Below are 22644 nucleotides of genomic sequence, written 5' to 3' on the forward strand. Positions count from 1 at the left end.
AATAAATTAGAGGGAAAAAAAGCAGCAGCATTGATTCAGAGGCAATGAAATATGAAAATATAAAATATGTAGCAGCCATTTCTACTCATTCTTTCCTACCTTTGCTTTCATTTTTCTATAATTCTGAGATTTAATATGATCTTCACAGAAGATATAGCATGAAAGGATACACATTACTTCCTATTTCTCTGCAGTGGTCACTCTAAAAATCCAAGCATGTTTTTTTTTTAATTCATAAAGGTTTTCAAAGGGTTTACAGCAGGTGGTTTTCAAAAATCACATTGATAACATGGAAACTGCCTTCCCATATCAAAGGTCAGAGTGATACATTTCCTTTCTGATTGGCTTGAAAAAATCACAGCCTCTGTCACTCGTGCTCCATCTCCTCTGTAAGGTAATATTGATATTTTGCTTAGTCTGAAATCAATGACCTGTCACGCCCCATTAGGTGAGATAGGAATGCTTTTTTGTCCTTTGCAGACTGTTGCCGGGTCTGGTAGTGAGTGTCTCTGTGATGCATGCTAACAATACAGGTCTCATGGGTCCTTTGTGGTGACTCAAGGTCAGAGGGAGATCACTGGGGTCTTGGATTAACTGCCCTCCGGAGGTTTTTCATCTTTGTGAAACAGAGAATATATACTTGCGGTTTGACCTTGGGAAGCTGTTTTCTTCCCGTCAGGTTCCGACAACATTTTCAAGGCTGTGGTCAGTGGCTTCATGTGCAAGGTAAACGTTGAGAAAATGATCTGGCAAAGTGAGATAAATTGTCCAGTTTTTCTTTTCCATTTCAAACTTCTCCCAAGAAATCCCTTTGCAACAGTAAAGGCGTGTACGTGTCTTACAAGTGAACAACATACACACATTCTCATATGAATCTATTGATTGCTTCACTTGAAAAATATGAGCTGGGAATTGTGCCGCCCTGTTCTTTGTTCTGAGGCAAGATGTCTGTAGAGTGTAATATGACGAAGGCGAATAGTAAGACTCACCAGACATTCTGTAGAGGATCAGTTGTTCTTAAAGGATCAAGTGTTTGCCAAACATGAAAGCGTTTTAAGATAAATTTTCACAAAGATACTCAATCTTTTCTTCTTTCATATTTCTTTTGTGGATTAGTTCATTTATAACCAATAAACCCTTGCAGCTAATATATCCAACGAATTCAGTGAGGATTTCAGAGAAGACTGTTTTTTTAACTGATGCGTGTCTTGATGTTTTACAGCCAGAATTTTCTTTCATCAACTTAAAAGGAAATCTTGGCACGACATGAGTTGTTACCACATGCAGTAAGACGATTGTTTCTTTTTATTTTGTTTCAGAAAGGATTAATAGAGACATCCTCTCCACAATCTCCCTCATGCTGGTCCATAGTAAAGCTTTTCAGTATTTCATGATTTTTGATTTTTCCACCAGTTGCAATCACTGGTGGACATGCAGCCAGGCCGTATTGGCTCCACAGAGTTTGTCTTTTCTTACGCATCTTCCATCTTCTTTTTCTCTTTTTGAGGTAAAAATGTTTGGAGGTTGTTATGATTGCCAACAGAAACCTGATGCATTTCGCCAAGTACACTTTAACAGTCACAGTTAGTGCTGGAGAAGATGCCAATCGTTGTGTCTGGTAATACCAACACTAGGAAATGTCTACTTGTCGTGTTACATTTATTGATGTGATTGCCATATTGGAAACTGGAAATTTAAAGTTTTTAAAAATTGCCCCACAAAAGCAATCTGAAGTATTTTAAGTTTTCAAAAAAGTGTATATGGACATACAAGTATCTGTCATGATCTTCGGGTTTTGTGCATTTTCAGTTTCTAATGAATTTCTGACCTCGAGTTTCTATCCAGGTTTGTTTTGCATCCTTTGATGTTTGGAGTTTTGTATTCTTATTTTCACATGCTCTGTTTTAACCACTTCCTTAGTTTTGTTTCAAGTATGTGTTTGTTTAAGGCTGTAGGTGAGGTGGAGGAGTCGGTTTGGGGCCTTTCACACTAGAGACCCAGTTTTAAGATATACACATCACTTGCATTTTAAATACATTAGTAATTATAAATATGTTATTTGTTTAGGTATTAAAGAGTACTTGGTGAGGTTTAGAAAAAATAACCAGGTTTATCTGAACTTGCCACATGTTTTAAAATGCTGTGGCTCTCTGATTTCTCTTCAAAAAGGTATGCACACAAAATACATTTCAAATTGGAATGCAATACTTTCAAAATTGTGATGACTGACTCACACACACACACACACACAAAAACAAAACAATTTGTGTCCATGAACATGAAAAGAACAGATTCTTTTTTCAAGACTATTTCACAAACTGCTGTAAGTCCAGGTTGTTCCAAAACGTTCATGGGAAATAAAAAGTGGTTGACGTTTATGCTCATTCCCTGGGATTCTGACGCTGGCAGGTACGAGAGCCTGGAAGCAGCACCAGTGTTGCCTATATCTACAGGATTACTTCTCCAAGGTCAGAGCAGTTATCTTTCCCCGTTTCCTGTCCTTCTTACCCTCCACTTTTCTCATTTTCTACTTCTGACCAGAAGGAGAGTCTTAGCTGTGAGGGGGGGGGCAGATCAGGTTGTTATTCATTATGGTTTCTGACTGATGATTATTGCAAGAAAAAAATCAGATGCCTATCTTCTTGTAAAGATGCCACATTATTTATAATTGGTTCAAGGAAAATACTCAATTTGTTACTGACATTGTCAGGCAATGGAATGGGCAGCCTGCCAAGTATTTTATTATCTAATTGATATATGAGGGAGTGGAGAAAGAGCCCCATGTAGGCAAGATGTAGATAAGGGATATGCCAGTGGTATCTGCGTGTATAAATAATACACTACTGTGCAAAAATAGTGTATTATTAGTAGTAGTGTAGTATACAGTTAAAGTTTTCTGGGCTTTTTGAAGGTTTATCTTGTCTAAAGGTTCTTTGGACATTGGTTACGTTTTTATTCATTTTCAGTCCAGTCTCGTACCTGACCATTTTCTGAGGAAGGCTTGTTTTTGTTACAGTAATCAACTCTGCCCTATAAATCATTCAATCATAAAATAGGCACCTGACTCAAGGGATGTTCAGTGAAGGATCATCAGAAATGGTTTCCATGAAGGGTGGTCAAGAAGATATTCTTAAGAAACGGATGAAAATCAGTGAAAGTGGTTCTTATGGAACAATTAATCCACTGATGAATCTCACGATAGATAGTGAGTGTCTCCAACCATCTGTAAAACAATTGGAGCCTCTGACATGGTTTAGGGCTGCATTTCAGAGAGTTGTGTTGGGGATCTTGTCAAAATTGATGAATACAGAAAAGTACCATCAGATTTTGATTCACCGTGCAATACCATCTGGAAATCCTCTGATTGGCAGTGGTTTCATTTTCAGCGTGACAATGATCCCAAACACACTGCCAATGTAGTAAAAGCACATCTGGATAGAAAAAACACACAGTGGAAGACAGCAACACAGAGGCTGGCCTCCTCCAGAGCCCCTGGCTGCTAACATCCAAAGTAGACCTTTGAATGTCCTTCAAGAAGGAAAACTATTCCTGAAGACTACTTAAAGAAATTACAAGAAAACTTGCCCAAGAGAATTCAGGCTGTGTGGAAGAATAAAAGTGGTTATATGATATTATTACTGCCTCTGTACATCACTGGTTCTGCATGCAGCTCCTAACTGGCCATATTGGTATACCTGCAGACTTTTTTTTCCTTTTTTTTCTTTTTGAGGGGAGGCAGGGGGTGGGGGGCATTATTGTGAAAAATCTCGGATCACTTTCTATTTTTGACAGATTGGTTGTGATGTCTAATGTTTGGGTTTGTGGACCACCAGATTGATGCATTTTAACAGCAGACAGCAGCATATGCTGGATTTGCTCCTGTCAGTCATGTGAAATCTCAGTATGCATTTTAGGAAATAATAAAGGGGAAAGGATGCTGAAGAACTGTTACCATAGGTTTTTTAGTCATACTATTACTCAACTCCTGTTAATATTGTACTAAGCTGTCTCGTAGAGGAATACTTGAGAACTGAATGAAGATTACTTTAGATCATGTGTGAGAGTAGAGGCTGGTGAGATAAGAATCAGTTCTGTCTGGACCAGACTGCAGCTGCCACATGAAAGCAACAGTGGTTGTATTGATAAAATGGGTAATGGGTAAGAAAGATATTACAGATAAAAACATTTTATGCTCTGTTACAAAAAAAATGAACATCAGTGTAATATGTGATTTAAACTATGTGTTGCAATTGTTTATGAAGAACAAGCTCCAGTTCCTGCCTTTTATAGCACACTAGTGCACTGCATTGCCTGCTGTCAAAGGCATGTTGGCATCAGCAAAGGTAGATGTCACAGTCACTGGAGGTTTATTTAAAAAAAAAAACAAACAAAAAAAACAGCTGTAAAACCTTGAGGTCAAAGAGGAGTGTTACATAATGCATGTGGTCACAATTTTTTGAGGTTTGTTTTGTTTGGTAATTAAACATTTGGTTGCTGCTAAATATAATCTGATAAAAATCAGTATCTGACTTTCTATTATTGGTTCATAAATTTATAAAACATGGAATGAGAAGCCCAACAGTGTCTTTCAAACTGGTAAACCAGCATTCAAGAGGAACAAATTCCTAAAGATCAGAAGGAAACAAAGTCATGGATTAACAAACTTAATTTGGATTTTAATTTTACAAATGCACTTTTTTTTTGTCACATTCACTGAAAAGGAACCAAATTGACTGTCCCTAATACCTCATTTCTATAGGCAGTAAGTTGACTGTTGCTCTTGAAATAGGAGGAACATCAAAGCTTTTCTCCCAGAAGCTTGCATGTTAAGCCTCCTGGGCACCAGCTGGTCCCTGGGGTCCTGGCAGGCACCAGCCAATAGGCTTCTTCCCAAAGCCAATGCACTTAACAAGCTATTAAATTCTGACTCTGCCTCCTATAAACATACACAGTGTCAATATATGAGACATGCTGACATTACTACACATATACAAAACACAGGGGAAAGCTTTGTACTTTTATTAGAAAAAATATAAGTACAATATAAAAAAAACAGGGATGCAAGTATACACCTCATGCATCGTTCTCTACATCTAATATGGACTAGTTGTGATTTATTTTTTTTTTTGGGGGGGGGGGTCAAGTCAGGACTCACCAGCTTTGCCTCTGCATGTTATTTCAGACTGTGAATCCCAAGGTTCTGAACTGATTATGATACGCACTGCTTGGGAAGGAAGGAACTTGATATGTATCAAACAAATACAAAGATACAGGCACACAGACACACATTCCCTTTCATGTTTTGTCCAAACTGTCTTCCCTCCCATCTTGTATTACAACGCATGGCTTCTTGCAATTTGTTACTATATGAGGGTCATCCATAATTCAGGGAAATTTGCTTGGAATAGCAGAAAGCATGTTTTTTGTGGGGGGGGGGGTTCATAACAAAGCCAGAGATAGCTGAAGACCGTCGGGGCCTGGAGCAAATCCAACAGTGACCTGTGTGCTGTTTTCATCTAATGCATTGTCAAAACCCAAAGATAGCGGTTTGAAAAATACAATCTAAATGTATGAGCTACTGAAACTACTAAAGGGCAACAGTTCATAATCATTCTAGAAAAAATAAAAATACAAATAAAAAATACAAATAAAAAAATAGATCATTTTTAACCTAAAATGTGTTTTAGATTAAACACAAGTGATGCAGATTGTGTCATTCAAGAAATACAAAGAGTTTGGACTTTATTGATTGCTTGATAGAAGTTTGCTCGTGCTTTAACCAGGGGTGGAGGATAGTGCATGCTGTGAAAGAAAGGCTGTAGGACCTCTGCTGTCCCAATATTGTGTGGGTGGCTAAGTGCTGATTCACAGCAAATCATCATTGCTTTCATTTGATGTGAAGTCATGCCAGGGCTTAGGGTATAAGACTGGCTATCCAGCAGCATTGATCAACACTTTGTGCTGAATACGTGTAAAGTGTGTGTATCTGTGTTTTAAGGGGATTAACTAATTTGATCTATTTTTTTTTCTTGCAAGGGTAGGTGAGAGAACAGATTGTGAGAGTCTCCTGTTATCCATCACAAATACGTGTGACACTGCAGGGGTCCAGTTAGTGACTGTTTTTACCCTCTTTTGTTCAAGGTGTCAGCATAATGCAATGACAGAAGCTCCTCTGGGTTCTGTTCTTAATGCTGCACAGGCAGGACTCTTTAGAAGGGTTGTAAATCTGGGCTGCAGTCTGGTACTTAAATGCTAAACAAACTGTTTTAGTTTCCCTCTTCAACTCACCTGGAACTCACTATCATGTGTCATTATGCGACATGCTTTTTATATGGATGCACAATGATCCTATTTTGTTAATAACTTTGGTGTCATTTTCAATATAGTGACATCATCAGGTCAACGTTTTCATTTGTCTACTGCTTTATTTCATGATCTGGGACTTGCAAAACTAAGGTTGTTCCGTTCCAAGGAGAGGGAGGAGAAACATGTATTTTATGTTCTTCATCTAGATGTGTATCCCCCACCTTAACCTTTATCTACCCTTATTTTGAACCCTGAATACTTAGGGAATGCTAACATGCCAAAATTACAGTGACACACTACAAAGACTGGACAGATTTTCAGCCTATGACAGGTTGCTGAGTCTGTTCCCTTCCATTTCTTGCTGCTCTGAGCACTTAGCTATAAGTATTCTAAAGAGCAGACCCCTTGGGAGCTTTGTGCCTCGACAGATTTGTAGATGAACCGGAGCCAGACAGTTCCACTCAGAGCTTGTTAGTCAGTTAATCTGTTAACCTGTGGAAATTAATCCGGAGTCCTTCTACCCATAGGCTTTAAAGAAACTCAGTGGAAGAAATCCAGCACACATCACAGAAGCACAACCAGGCAGTGTTATGAAAATAGCTGAAGCTTTGAAACCAGCGCTGCACAAGGAGATGACTTTGAATGGATGTTTCAACAAATATAAATTGAGTCAAACCCGAAAATGTTCAGCTTCAGTTGTATTTTGATGAAGAGGATAAAGTCACAGGGAGCCAAATATGGAGCTTCCCATGAGCAAAGGTCGTTTTTATATGGCCCAAAAATAAATAAGTAAACTGTGAGCAAGCATATGATGGCACACAAGTGCAGATTCTCTTCCTGAGATACCTCAGAATATAAAAGAGGGATTCTTCTTTACTTCATAGTGCATTGCTTCCTGCATTAAACCATGACGAAATGTCACAAAAAAAGATACTCTAATTACCAAGAACTACTTCAAATGTCATAAACAATAACATTTTTATGTTTAAACAAGTGCTAAAGCAGGCTGGAACATTACAACAAGGCCTGGTGCGTCTTTGTTGTCTTTTAGTCTTTAGTTGTCTTGGAAACTTGGCTATTTCTGTAATTTTTGTAATTATTTCAGTGAAGAAAAAATATATATATATATATATAAAAAAAAAAAAATATATATATATATATAGCAAGCAAGGTCTTAATATATATATATATATATATATATATATATATATATACATATATATATACATATTATATTATTGTTTTGGGGTTGTTGTTTTTTTTACAGTTCTTTAGTTTAGAAGCAGAATAGCATCACCTCTTTTTTTAACACCATGAATTTATAAAATTATGAGAAAGTAAAAATGAAAACCTGAAAGTATGTCCTTGACTCATTGAGCACCGTAGAGGAGTTCAGGCAAACAAGCATTAATATTATATCAGTCCCATTGTTCCTTTCCTATTATGCCTGAGAGAGTAAGTGGGTTGCCATGGAGTTTTCATACAGAGGGAACAGAGAGAGGAACGACTTCATGGTGCACAACCCTTTGAATTCAATGTTCCTCACATGTGTTCACAGTGTGTGCAAGACTTCGGCACTGCTCTCAACTGAAAACTTCTGTTTCATCTTTGGGTTATGACCAGAGACCCTGATGTGATGTCCATTGTCAAAGTACCAGTACATTATATCGGTGTGACCTGCTCTGTGTGGCTTGAAAGTTTCACAACACCCCAAATTCTGACACCTTTAAAGGTTTCCTGGTCCTTGATTCTAGACTTTCAGATTTGTATTTTTGGACCTTGAATTCATTATTAAGCATTCGCTGTTGTGGTTACAGTCCTTGGTTTATGGTTTACATTTTCCTTATTTCTTTTACAATAGTCTCTGTTGGTTTTAAGCTCATGTTTTTGTATCTTTGTCTCCGTTTATTTTAGTTTCTAGGTTTGTGTAATTTTTTGTTCATTCCTGTTGTTCTTTATAGAAGCACCGCCAATGGTGTAGCGGTTTTTATGATTCCCAGTCTTCACGTTTTGTTACATTGTTTTCTCTTTGGTGTTTTGAGTTCTGTATTTTCAATTCCTTGCTTTAGATTTGCTAGCTTCCTTAGTGTTCCCTTGTATTTTGATGTCAAGTTTATTATCACTCTCTGTAATAAACTGGCCGTGTGAAGCAGGCAGGAATGGACCCAAATGCAGACTCACAGAGATAGACTGAACTCAAAAAGCAGCTTTTTTGCTGAACACCAGAAATACAAACTAACTAAACTGGAAATGCACATGAAACTAAACGGTAGGAAGACAGGCAGGCAGGACACACGGCGGGGAATGAGGTAGATCACGACACTGGACAGACAGAAATAGAGTAAGTAAGTAAGTAAAATGTTATTTATATAGCACCTTTCAAGATAAAAATCACAAAGTGCTTCACAGAAGCAGAAACGGACATACAACCCCAAACAAACAAAATCAACAGATTTTGTTTAAACAGATAAGTTTTTAACTGCTTTTTAAAAGAAATGAGTCCACACATCTCAAACTCAAAGGGAGCAAGTTCCAGAGTCTGGGAGCCACTGATACAAACACTCTGTCACCTTTTGTTTTTAACCTTGTATGCTGGACAACCAGCAAGCCCTAGTCACAAGACCTCAGGGACCTGCTGGGGCGATAAGGAAGAAGAAGATCACTGATGTAAGTTGGAGCTACACCGTGCAGGGCCCTATAGGTCATGATTATAATCTTAAAATGGACCCTGAACTTGACAGGGAGCCAATGCAGTTGAATCAGCAGGGGAGTGGCATGGGAGTATTTGGGATACTTTGTCAGAAGCCTAGCAACAGCATTTTGAACACCCTGCAGTTGTTCCAGGGAGGCATTACTTAAGCAAGTAAACAAGGAATTACAATAATCTAAGCGAGATGAAACAAAAGCATGAATAATCATTTCCAATTCAGAGCGTGACACAATGGGACTCAGCTTAGCAATATTTCTTAAATGGTAAAAGCAAGAGCGAACCAAAGACTTAACAGGTGTGTCCAGCGTCAGAGCTGTAACACCAAGGTTCCTAATGGGGGGTTTAATATAAGAAGCAAGAGGGCCTAGATTTTTAACCACGAGGGGAGCAAAGACAATGACTTCAGTTTTATCAGCATTTAGTTGAAGATAATTATCAGCCATCCAATCTCTAATGGAATCAAAGCAGGACTGCAAGATTTGAAGCTTAGAAACATCAGGTAGCCTGAAAGAGATATATAGCTGAATATCATCTGCGTAACAATGATACGAAATATCTGTAAAAGAGCTAAGAAGTTGAAGAAGAGGGAGTAAATACAAGAGAAACACCAACGGTCCCAAGACAGAACCCTGTGGCACCTCATAGGCGAGAGAGCTGACGGAGGATCTGAACTTAGAGGTACAGAGAAAGATCGTTCAGACAAACAGGATTTAAACCATTCCAGTGCAGTACCCGATATACCCACCCAGTGGTTTAATCTATCTAACAAAATATGATGATCAACCATGTCAAAAGCAGAGGTCAGGTCCAGTAATATCAAAACAGTGCACTCTCCAGCATCATAGTTCATCAAAATATCATTAGACACTCTAAGACAGCAGTCCCCAACCCCCGGGCCATTACCGGTGCCGGTCCATGGCCAGGGGGTTGGGGACTGGTTAAAATATCAATACTACAGTCTAAATATCAGGAGAACAAATCAATATGCTTTCAGATGTGTGGCTACATGTTGGTTTTACCAGTTTTTGTCTTGGTCGGATCATTTTATTTTGTTGTATTTATCCACGACACCTTAAAGGCTGGTCCGTGAAAATATTGTTGGAGATTAAACCGGTCCGTGGCGCTAAAAAGGTTGGGGACCGCTGCTCTAAGAAGTCCAGTTTCAGTAGAATGAGCCCTACAAAAGCCATTAATTAGTATTTATAAATGCTTTATTTACACAAATTAAAATGGTCTGCTGTTTATGCAGTGTAAAGTTTTCTCTTGATGGTTAAATAATTTCAGTATTTGGAAACATGTTTTAAACTAGTCTTACAAAAGCTGACTTTAAAATTGAGTTTTCCCCTGTTCTCAGCAGAACTGTTTCTTCTTCATATTGGTGGATGATCTCTACGTAGTGCTTCGAACATAATTAATAAAATTTTCAGATCAACCAGATTATGAATTTTTGCTGACAGAGACTTGGACCGTCCTTGTGTATTATCCTAATTTCTTTTTTTTTTGGCAACTGTTTTAAATTGATGTCGTATGCTTCACCCCATAGCTCACTACAATAACTGAGATAACGCAGGATTACAGAAGAATGCAATAATTTTAAGTGTGTTGTAGTCCAGCAGACGTTATTAACTTGCCATTATTTCGAATTTTTCAGCTAATCTTTAACAAATGCTGAACCAGAATATATTCAGTACATTAAGGTTTGATGCATCTCTGTTCCCAAATAGTGATAATAAGCTCAGCCATCCCCACTAAGTGGGAAACATGGTAGACATTAACCCTGCAGTCCTAAACACAAGGATGACAACAACAAATTATCATGCTGCTAATTGATTAGGTAAAACGCTTCTCTGTAGTCTCACAGGTGTGACGATCCCTGCCACCAACATAGCTGGACTCCTCGTGTTGTTTCTTTGAGCTTTTAGTTGTCTTGAGTGAAAATCCTTTCAAGCAACTTTTGAAGCTATAGAACTATAGAAAAAGAATAGTATCACCTTTTTCTGCCAAACTTGTATAACTCTATGGTATTATTAAAAGAATAATTAAATAAAATAAAAATGAAAAATGGAAAGTATGACCTTGTCTTATTTAACACCATAAAAAGTAAAAGCAAACAAACATTAATATTGTATCAGTCGCATTGTTCCTTTTCTATCACTCTCAAGAGAGTGGGTTGCCATGGAGTTTTCATATAGAGGGAACAGAGAGGTGTGAACGCCTACTCTAAGACATAATCACAGAGGTGGAGTCCTAAACCAAGCTGAGAATGAGAGCTAAAACAAGACTCTTTCACCAACCTCTTTATTTGCTTGCATGCAAATTTATGTTGTTCTGATTTTCTTCTAGAATCCAAAGTTGCCATCTAATTACCATACTTGTCTTGAGGAGTTTTCATTTCTGACACTTTTTCTTTCTTGCGCAGCACTTTTGGGATTACAATTGTTTCTATTTTGTCTTCATTGGTGTATGGAGATTTTAAGCACTTTCAAAAATACCTTGAAGGCACTGATATATTCTCCTAGTTTCTTCCACGTCAAATGCACCATAATTCATGAACCGCTGCAGATGGGCAAAGTTTTCTCCTGCACAATATAATATAAAACATTCACCAGCTACAACCTAAATCCCATCTTTCTTACTAGATGACATATTTTAATCGGCAAGTAATCTGAAGGAATTCTGGACTTTATATCCATTTATCTATTAGTCTGATGAATCTGAGTTGGACATTTTGTACATAATCCTTCAAAGCCGATGAGATATAATAGATGGACTGCAGCTGTATGCACGCATGTGCATGCAAACGGCCCGTATTTGACTGGCAGGCTGCCAGGTGTGTCAATAAAACTGATTATTGAGGAATGACAAATGTTGTGGATACAATAACCATAACCCAAATGAAATGTTGAATGTGATAAAAGGTCATTCAAAGCAAATTCTTCTTGAATGGCATCTTGTAGCAACCTTAAGGACTTCAGAAAGTGATTTCTGAAAGATTCAATGTAAAATAAGTTTAGCATTTACTCCACCACCTTCTTCTGCTCCAGCACATTAATTCATTACTGAATGACTGGCTGAGTGTCATGGCTAACAGCATTTACTGAATTCTAAATTCATCAGCATGTTGTAAAATTCTGACTATGAGCTGAATAACATAATGAATCCTTAATGATCCCAGTGTGAGGTTAAAATTAGAGTATGGCAAGTGAATAATGGTTGTGTCTATGAGTTCCCTCTGGGTGATGTATGAAATTATTATCCTCTGGTGTGAACTAATTGGCATGGTGCCTGAGGGTTGACAGATGAGCTGAATGAGAGAGTATGTGGATTTTCATGGATACAAGTTTGCGTGTGATCACAAATTTAAATCTTGGCATCTAATTCATAATTTTCAGTTACAGTAAGTTACTGCTATGGAGACCTGAATGTGGAAAACACAGGTTTTTGTCATACTGACCAACACTGGACACTCCATAGAACTGCAGCACATACTGTCCAAAGACCAAAACCAACTTTGCATTTATGTAAATGAATAAAGGTTTAGGGCACTTGCTATTGTTAAAAAGTACCCACCATAATATAAAGCCAATGTCAGGACTTTACTTCAACAGTGTTTACATATGCTCACCAGCCATTTTGTTAGGTACAGCTGTTCAAATCTGTTCTAATGTAAATATCTTAACAGCCAGTTACACTGCAGCTACTCCATGCATTTAAGCATGTAAACATGGTCTAGACAACCAGCTGAAGTTCAAACTGAGTATCAGAATAGAGAAGAAAGATGATTTAAGTAGATTTAAATTGATGCCAGTCAAGCTGGTCTGAGCAGTTCAGAAACTGGGATTTACAAATTCATTGAGGTTTACAAAAACCTAAATCTAAAAAGAAAATATCTAGGGAGCGACAGCTGTGTGCATGAAACCCAGATGTGCAGAAGAGCATCCCTCAATATAGAATACTTTGAACCTTGAATCAGATGGGCTACAGCAGCAGAACATCACACCGGATGCCACTCGTATCAGTTAAGAACTGAAGCTACATTTTCCACAGGCTCACCAAAAATGAACAATAGAAGATTGGAAAAATGCTTCTCGGGCCGAGTCTAAATTTCTACTGTGACATTTAACAAGGTAAGGTCAAACTGTGGTATAAATGATGGTGTGGAAAGTATTTGTAACAGCTGACCATCAGTTGGAACTTTGTAAGGAATAAAAAAGGCAGTTCTGAAGGTGAAAGAGGGTCCAACCCAATTCTAGCAAGGTATACCTTATAAAGTGACTGGTTACATGTACCTTGTGTAAAGTATTTGCAATCTAAAAGGGTCAGTAATGTTTCCATTTGAGAGGTAATACTAAGTAGCTTCTTCAGTGTTAAAGCAAAAAGGAAGAGCACATTAGTTAAAGCAAACTAAGTTTCTCAAATTAATCCAGTGGTCATTAATTTTAGGGTCAGTCAGGATTCTAGGGCAGTAGTAAGTAGCTCAGCTGGATGACATAAAGCTAAGCAAAACTTATGTCCAGTGTCAGTTTTAGAAGCTTACACTGATAACCTGAGTTTCTGTGAAGAAGGGATGATGAGATTTGGCCACTGTGCAAGAGTTTGGAGAAATATGTTCTCTGCAGTGCCATGCTTTTGCTCTGTAAGCAGTTGTCTGCTATGCCATTCTTTATATACTGTTTTTTGCTTGTAAACCGCTAAATGCAGCATGACATAATTTGTCTCACAAGCAAACTTTACTTTCATTTTTCTTTCACTGTTGATTGTCCTCTACAAAAACCCCATCAGTGCCTTAGAGAGACCAAAAAAATATGAAAAAGTATAGGAGAAATGAGAGCAGATGTGCCAGATTTCCATTCTTGACTTCAGTGATCTTTCCTGTAATTCTCAGCACACCATATTCCGCAGCCAGTGGGGAAATGTGAGAAATTTCACAAGGTAATTTACAAGTTAATGTCTGTTTTTTCCACAGTCACATTTTCCTTACTTTCAAAGATATTACCAAGAGGCTTATATTGAGTTCTATGCTTCTCTTCCCCCTAGAATAGAATGACATGCTTAGAATAAACAACAAGCCAGCAGTCTCAACATTCAAAACATGCAGTCAAGATTAATGTAAAGCTGTAAAAGTAATCAAAAGTCTGAAACACAACTGAGAAGAGTACCGAACATGCAGTAAGCAGAGAAAGAAATATTATCAACGGTAATATGTGTGCTTTCATTTTAATATGATGAGTCAGGAAAGTTATTTATATTCATTTTCTTTTCAGATAAAAACCATGGTAAGCATGTGGCTTCTAGATTACCACGTATTCGTAAGGTCACAATATACTCGCTGTGAGAATTGCTGTCTAATATTCATGCCAAAGTGAAAGGAAACCAATGGCTAGATCAACTTTCCTCACAGGGAGCCAAAGACACTGGCAGAAAATTCAGCATTAGTGCAGCAAAAGAAAATCCAATCCTCTCCAAGTTGTTCTGAAGAAAACAGACTTCATCTGTTTTAGAGTCTGACAAAATTCCAATTTGAGGAGAACTGCTGATAAGAAAAAACTCAATGTTATCAGTTATCAGTGACAATCCACTGACATTTCCTGGTTTATCAGAAAAATCTGTTTTACACATCATTATAAATCTCATGGTATGAATTATTGGCATTCACTGGTCTCGCATTTACAGTAAGTTGCCTTTTCCTTACCTTTGTCACGTTTCATGTCGCCCTTTTCATGTCTCTTGTTGTTCAGATTTCTTCCTCTGCATTATTCTTCAGTTTTTCTGTTTTCTTATATCTCTCCTCACCTCAGGCCATCCCTTTCTCTTTCCCTGTATCCTAATCGCAGCCTGTGTGGTTGTCCATGCTCCATTGCCCTTTATGACCTGTAATCCATGCTTATTAAACAAGGTGCCTGTGCCATTAAGACTGGAAAATGAGCCCTAATGGTAACGCCACTGGCAGTGCCTGCTACCTCAATGCCATTTCGCACTTATGGGCAACGCTACATTAGCACCCTAATTCAAGTGGCCTTGCATCACTGCCTCCGAAAATATTTTCATCATTTTCCTGTCCCTCCACTAACCCTCCACTGTGTCTAGATTGGTTGGGAAGGCTGCACTGGATTGTCAGATCGTTAGATCCTCCTGGTGCCCTGAAGGGAGAAAAATAGGTTAAACCAAGGTAAAGCTACTTTATCAAGATGAATTTATCAAGGGGACACACTACATCTCTTTTGTTTGTAACCTCTCGTGCCCCATATGGGAAGGATCTTAGTGAGTTATTGTGTATTTATTGTAGTGGTGGGAGTCTGATGGAGGGATCTGGAATGGCACGGGGAGTTGAAGGCTCCCTATGATTGCAAATTCATTTATCTTGTAGTCATTTACGCTCCAGGCAACAAATCAGTGAGGACAATGGGACACCTTCAGGTACATGGACTTCGTTTTATGAATCTTCCTGTGCCTCATGAGGATAACTGCTTTTAATCTTTTCAGATTTCTATCAAGCTCAACGCTGACCTTATTTAGCTGATTGGGTAGGCCAAATGTGACTGATTGAGGTTAACTGCAGTCTTCCATAAAGCACTCTGATGAGCTGTATTTGATATGTTAAACCACTGAAGATACTCATCACTTCCTGCATATGCTTACAGGTACCATATTTTAATGTGAAAGAAGTATTAGGCCTCCTCTGTAAAATCAAAGGTGTTGAAAAGATTTAATTTTTTCTTTCTTTTTTTTTCGTAAATTGGAGGTTGTTTGATTGGATCAAGCAACAGAGAGACTATGCTCATTAAGAGGATATTTCTTTTATGTTTTCCAATGTCAAATGGTTAAGTAAATTACAGCAATAAAGCAGACTGAGGATAAAATATCAAAAAAAAATTATAAAGTACAACTATACAATGAGAAATGTCAGCCATTAAAGAACTATGACAAGTAGCGCAAAGATAATAAAATAATAAAGCTAGAACTTTATGTAAAACCATTAATGAAGCCATTAAAGTATAATTATACAAAAAACACATTAAATTCCAAATATAGAAAAAACACTAACTTAAAAAAGCTTTGATATTATCAATAATCGCTTTGATGTTTTTCTGTGAGCACAGAATATTTTCTCAACTCTATTTTCATTCAAATGAAAATTAATGAATGCAGTTCCATAACCTGTTTTGTTATGTTAATCCAGTTTATCGCAGAGATTAAGATCTTCAACATTTCCCATATTAACACCAAGTGAGTCAGAGTAATGTAGCTGACATGATATTCAGTCTCAAATCACCCTTCAAATGGAAAATGGAAAATAGGTGTAGTGATTTATTGAAACCTCTGCAAACATAGATAGAAATACAGCATATAAGGCAAAATATAAGACAATATAAGACAATTCTTACAAGGTTGGAAGTTATTGTTTGTAATTTATTTTTCTATCTCTGGGGAGGGCACTGTGTTTTTCTGTTTTGTTTTTTTTATCTAATGTTTTTACTTCATCAGCATTATCATGTTGAAAAAATGAAGTTGCTGCCAATCAGATCCTTTCCAGATGATTGTGCATAATGGATCAAAGTCAGATTATACTTTTCTGTGTTCATAACTTCCTCAGTTTTGACAGGATCCCAAATACCACTGGTTAAAATGTAGCCCCAAGCTGTGACGAAACCCCCACCGTGATTTACAGATAGCTGTAGACACTTATCAGGTGTTAGGGTTCTACCTCGCCTGATGCCACTGATTTTCAGTCCATTTTGTGCAATCTGACATACCTCCCTGTTTCACTTTAGGGGTTTTTTTAAGTATTGCTTTTTGACAGCCACCTTTCCACCAAGACCATTTCTGATGAGGCTTTGGTGAACCGTAGATGGATCAACATAAAGGCCAGATGCATCTCTCAGGTCTCATGTCGGAGCTTTACTTGATTTTTTTTCCATATCTCTTAACCTCCTGAGAACCAAGGAAAAATGAATCTTGAACTTTATTGTGATTTCCTTCCTGTTTGGAGAAAAGAGGCCACCCAAACACATCAGATATCAACGGAAAGCCCAGAGTGTCCTCTATTTACTACATCAGAACTTATTAGGGTAGCTCAAATAAGTCAAAAGATCTTATGAAAAACAAATGTCCATTACAAAGGACATAAATGAATAGCTGATTCTCAGGAGGTTAAGGCCTTTCAGGTGCTGTTCAACTGCTCTAGATGTTTGGTTTTTTTAGACCTGCCATTTCTTTTGTCCTCTACTTATCTAATTTCCTCAAAGTTTTTAAGGACACAACTGCACACTATGCCAATATATGTCAATATATTTTTAGCTGATACCTCTTTGAGAAGCACCTTGTTGGCATATTGTATGCCCGTCAGGCTGCTTTTTTTTGTAGACTGGACTAAAAAAAATGGAAACAAATCACTGGTTTTTGCAACAAAGTGCCAAAAGGTACAATTTTGAATTGATTCTTTGCAAAATTGTCTGTTATGTGCAAACACAAAACTGGTTGACTCTGGTACTCTACAGAGACTCTGGTCAGGCTGTTTAAAAGAAAGAACAAGTTTTCTTGTTTGTTTTTTGTTCACTCACTGTATTTTGATCTCATTTAACTGAAATCATACAGCGTGAAGAGTCTGTCAGCTGGTGATGAACAGCCTTTAGATCCTGATTGAATTGCATTGCTTAATTCTGTTTACAATGTATTAGATCAGTATATCACTCCTAGCAGGTAAAGTACTGTGGCACATTAATTAAGGTTAATATGTAGCTAACGGGAAAAGCCTGTGGGGCCTACTGTCAAGCAAATGTGGTACTGAGGTTGTGTGAAAAATGCTCTTAGCAAACTGTATTTTGCTGCGATTTGCTCACAGAGACACATATGAACACACTCTGAGACATTGGGCTAAAATCACAAAGCAGGAGGTTGAAAGTGGGCAGAAGTTCAGAAATGAGTCACAGAGTGCCAGAGGCTCTGTGTGTTTGTGTGTGAGTGCTTTGTGTATGTGTGTGGGGGTGTCAGTTTGTGCAACTGATTCTGAAAATATTTGTGTATATTATGAATTAATGATGTGTCCTTACTTTGACTCGAATGCTCTCTTTATGTGTGTTGTTAAATAATTCCAAGCAAAAGACAAGATCTCTTACTGACTTCTGACATGAAAGGATCAAACCACTGGCAGCCAGTATTATAGAAATGTTCATCAATGAAACGTTATGTGTACACGTGTGTGTGCATTTGTGGTTATGTTCCCGCGCATCTGCACCAGCATGCTTTGTATTTAGGATAATGGGAGTGAGTCTGTATTTCACTATCATCTCCTAATCATGCTTTATAGCTGCACTCGTCTGTTCAAGTATCCACCACTTCGTTTTTAAGTAAACAGTATACTTGAGCGTGAGTAATATTTGCTTATCTATATTTAAAGGCCTGACTGAACACAAAGCAAATAAAGGGTAAAAATTGCTTTCTGTAGCTTTGCCTCGAAGCTACAAATTTTTTTAGCATTGCATTAGCACCAACACGCAGAATAACCCCCACTTTGAAATGGATTAACAAATGATGATAATACATCTATTAATAAAGCAGGCCAGATTTTCTTAAACGTTTAAATGTGTTGTATTATTTATTAAAATTAATGGAAATAGAGTCAATAAATATGTGTTTCAACTGTTTGTGAAACACTACTACACTACATTACTTAAATAAAATGTATATTTACTGAACAAATGTGTGTGGTCTCAGGTGTGACCTGACCCTGATGTTCACAGAGGCTACATTTGCTCACATTCTCGGCTAAATTTGCAAAGCATCATGCATCCAGGGATTTGAATTTACACTCTGACTTTATTCCTCTGCACCTCTCTATCTCTAATAAACAACTCTCTACATGAAGGGCTTTCTCTTCCAATCTCACTTTCAGTGACCCTTAATGCTCTACAACATGCAACTTTTCGCTGGCATGCTATGAAATATTTATAGATCCTCTACAGGGAGCTGCATTCAGTAGATTAGGACTGATAATTGTTCTACAAGTTGACCTTAGGGTGCTGTTGTCATCATCCTCTCTCTTCATCTGTCATCTAGCTACTGCAGACCCTCCAACAGATTTCAAATTTGCAGTCCTCTGATTCTTTTCAGCAGGTTTCACTTTTGTAGCCTGAATATTCTATCTACATGGTAAAACCAGTTGTGTGTCCATAACTTAATAATTTTGTATTTATTGGACTGAGCTGAGTTCAAACCACCACGTCACGTTCATCTTGGATTTTCTGCCCAATTAAGTTTTTTTTCACAGGGCATACATTTTCTAGTCTTTTGCAAAACTGGCACAAATGACCTTCGTACCGAAAACTTTATTAAATGGATTTTTACATTTTTATGAGCATTTGGCCTCACATCAAATTAAAGTTCATGGCAAAGCTGCCTAATGGCTAATAAGATCTCAGTAACACTTTGATTCAAAATCAAACTTACAAGGAGACATTTTGAGGCCAATCAAAAGCTGTCACAAATTATGGCCACTAGGGGATACTAAAATAATTTTTTTTTAAAGAAATCAAAAGTTTTTATTAGCCCCAAAATATGGATGAACATTTAATATATATGAATATACATTAAATCTTTCTATTGATATAGAAAATTGAATGTGCTAATGTGTTGAAACTAAAACTAAACTAAAACTAAACTAAAAGACTTCATTTAAGGGACTAACACCAGACTTAGTGTATGGACAAAGCCATTCTTAACAACTCGGTGGCGGTGGGGGGGTAGGCCTCAGTCACACTGGCCTAAAGAGCGGTCAGCGACTATCAGTTGCAATGGAAATTTTTGTATTCCAGTTGCAAGTGGTTGCTAGAGGTTGCTGTCAGTCACTGTCCAATCAGTTTCCAAACCCCCATGCTAAGACACTCACCAGTGACCACAAACCAGTTGGCAAATGGTTGCTGGCAGTTGTTTGGATAAAACTGGTTGCAAAGTAATTTGTACGAAAGATATAAACTACTCACCAAGTGGTAATGAACCCTCAAACAGAGAAAATTTGTCTTCAAAGTAAAAGTTATACCTTTTAAAATGTCGGGGTTGCAGTATAAGATACAACTTTTTGAAGATTAAGTTTCCATTTCCTGTTTCCGTCACACTTTTTCCATTTTTACTCCAGTAAATGGCGAGTCTTTGCCGGCAAGTCATCATCTTCCATGCTAACTATAGGCGAGTGAAAATCTGGTAAAGAAATTGCAGGGAGGTTTTTGGTACAGCATCCTTTTTTTAACCAATTTCAACTAGCGACAGCGAGCAACTTACAGCAAAAACTTTGCAAATGGTGGGAGAATATTTTTTTTTCCAGACAACCAGAGATTGGGCCAGGGCTGCTGACTGGTCTCTATACCTGTGTGACTGAGGCCTTACACATTGCAGATAACGTGGCTTTATTAACTTATAATGGAAAGACATTGCATTTCAAGAAGCTCAGCATACAGCTTATGCACCTCAAGGTGTGGAAAACTGCTGTTCACTCTCACTAATCATTGAAAGCAAAGTACATGTTGCTGATATGGCAAGAAAGCAGATGCAGGATGTTTCACTGAAGCAAAACTGGAATTTCTAAGAGTTTATCCTACAAACCAAAAATCAGCTTGCTTACTTTCCTCTAAGCACAGTCTTTCCTTTACCTCCATCAAGTATGTTTTCCATAATTTTAATAATGGAAATACACAAGTGCTGTAGGAATAATCTTTGTCTGTTACTATGTTATTGAACATAAGCTAAATAACATATTGAAATCTATTTACTGTTCTATGTTTTTTTGTACGTGGCTACTTTAGCACACTTGTACAGATAGCTGGTGTGCAGTTGATTTGTTTTCTCCCCTGACCGCATTAATCAATTCTTTATTATCCTCGGCAATTAGGCTACCTAACAATGATCAATGTTTTCAATCTCCAATAGCCTCTGTTTTTTTTTTTAAGATGGGAGGTTAGCCTGCTTTATCCTTTTGCTTGTCTCAATTCAGATGGTACAAGAGGACATTTAATTTGCATGCATTTAAACACAAACCAAAAACAACTTCCATCCGTAGAAGCAGCAGTCATCTGACCCTGTTGGCATATTAAAACAAAATCAGAAATGTGTTTTATCATGATGGACCAAAATACAGGCCGTCTGCAAGCTGCTGATAAGTCAGTGTACCGAGATAATCAATCTCAACTTAACTACATGGGTTTTCATGTCCTTGATATCCACCTACAAGTTGTTGTGAACTCTTAGCAATATGTAAATTGCACAAAAGCACTGCTGAATCCTGAGACTATTCCTCATTTGTATGACTATTTTTGGAGCGTGGCAGCTGCAAACACATCATTCATTTTCAGCTTGTTGGGATAAAAGTGATAAAATTGAAAGAGCAGAGCGCAGAATATTTCTCTACTTTACTTTCCATATCATATATATATATATATATATATATATATATAAAAAAAATTATCAAATGACTGCAGAATGACAAATAATTTAAAACTACATATGCATCTGCACAGACCACCATCACATCACAGGGGGAAAAAAGTATGGCCTGAACCAACCTATGAATTAATAATCACCATATACCAGTGGTGTCAGAATTGTCAGCAGATTGCATTACAAAACCATCTCTGGAAAACCACACATTACCCCAAAGAGAGTCAGGAAGGAGTCCAAGAGTTAGGAATGCAAAAGTGGTTTTACGTGTATATGCACTAATTACACTTTTTTAAGTTTTTTAAGAGCAGTCATTATTATCATTTGGGAAATCTTGTACCTCTCTATTGAATGTATGAAGGTTCACAGAAATCAGAACATATCCATATTCATCATATGGGAAACATTACAGCTGATTGCAACTGAGCGGTACAGGTAGATGTAGAGATTTCTGGCCAATACTACTTTTTTTGTAATTTTGCTTGTATACACCATCACAGTGGATTTTAAATCAAAGGAATCAAGCTGTGATTGAAGTACAGACTCACAGCTTTAACTCAAGGGGTTTAACAAAAGTATTAAGTGTTTAGGGATTACAGAACTTTTATACACAGTCCTCTGCAGATTTTCAGAGGTTCAAAATAATTGGACAAGCTAACATAATTTTAAATATAGATTGCTTTTAATACTCGAATGAAAATCCCCTGTAGTCAATGACAGCCTAAAGTTTAGAACCCATGGACATCACCACATGCTGTCTCCTCCTTTGAGATGCTCTGCTAGGATTTTACATGTTTTACTGTTCTACTTTTGTTCATTTCCACAGGCATGTAACACTGACATACACTAGAAGTGAGGTTCTTCACAAATAACTTCTCTGTACAACATACAAGGAGGGCCAAAGAAGAAAAAATTTGACCTGCAGTTGGCCGTTGAACAGAAACACTCCAGCGATCCACCACAGTGAATTACTAATCCTCCCCTACTGTTTTGCTTTATTCCATTGCTTGAGGCAGTAGAAGATAATGTTTCTTCTCTAGCCACCTGCACTTTGAAGACTTGCTTCCCCACTTTTAAATGTGACTAACTCCTTGAAGTGATGTCTCTTTGATTACAGAGAATAAATATTTGGCAAATGTTTTGTCTTTTTTCCCCGTCTCCTTTCCCCCCGAGACAAGTAGCCAAACTTTGGTGATTACCTT

This window comes from Pelmatolapia mariae, linkage group LG4 (genome assembly GCF_036321145.2).
Source record: "Pelmatolapia mariae isolate MD_Pm_ZW linkage group LG4, Pm_UMD_F_2, whole genome shotgun sequence".
In the NCBI taxonomy this organism is placed as follows: Eukaryota; Metazoa; Chordata; class Actinopteri; order Cichliformes; family Cichlidae; genus Pelmatolapia; species Pelmatolapia mariae.